Below are 320 nucleotides of genomic sequence, written 5' to 3'. Positions count from 1 at the left end.
TATTCTCTTATAGCTATTTTAAAATATACAACAAATTAGTGTTAACTATAATTTCCTTATTGCGCTATCCAATACCATTATTCTTCTCAGTGTATTTTTGGACTCATTAACTGACTTCTCTTTATCACCCCCTCCTTTTACTCAGATAATTACAGCTATACAATACAGATTCTGACATGTCATAATTTTACTTTTATTATTTTAAAAAATCTGTGATTTTATCTTTCTACCTCACCTCAATATTTGTTTAATGAAGGTTTGTTTCTTTAGATGGAGGAATCTTTTTAATTTTTATCTCATTATCATCTCGTATGACTTCT

Source organism: Mandrillus leucophaeus, unplaced genomic scaffold (assembly GCF_000951045.1).
Source record: "Mandrillus leucophaeus isolate KB7577 unplaced genomic scaffold, Mleu.le_1.0 Scaffold1426, whole genome shotgun sequence".
NCBI classification, from domain to species: domain Eukaryota; kingdom Metazoa; phylum Chordata; class Mammalia; order Primates; family Cercopithecidae; genus Mandrillus; species Mandrillus leucophaeus.
The sequence above is the reverse complement of the archived record's forward strand: the minus strand, read 5'-3'. Positions refer to the sequence as shown.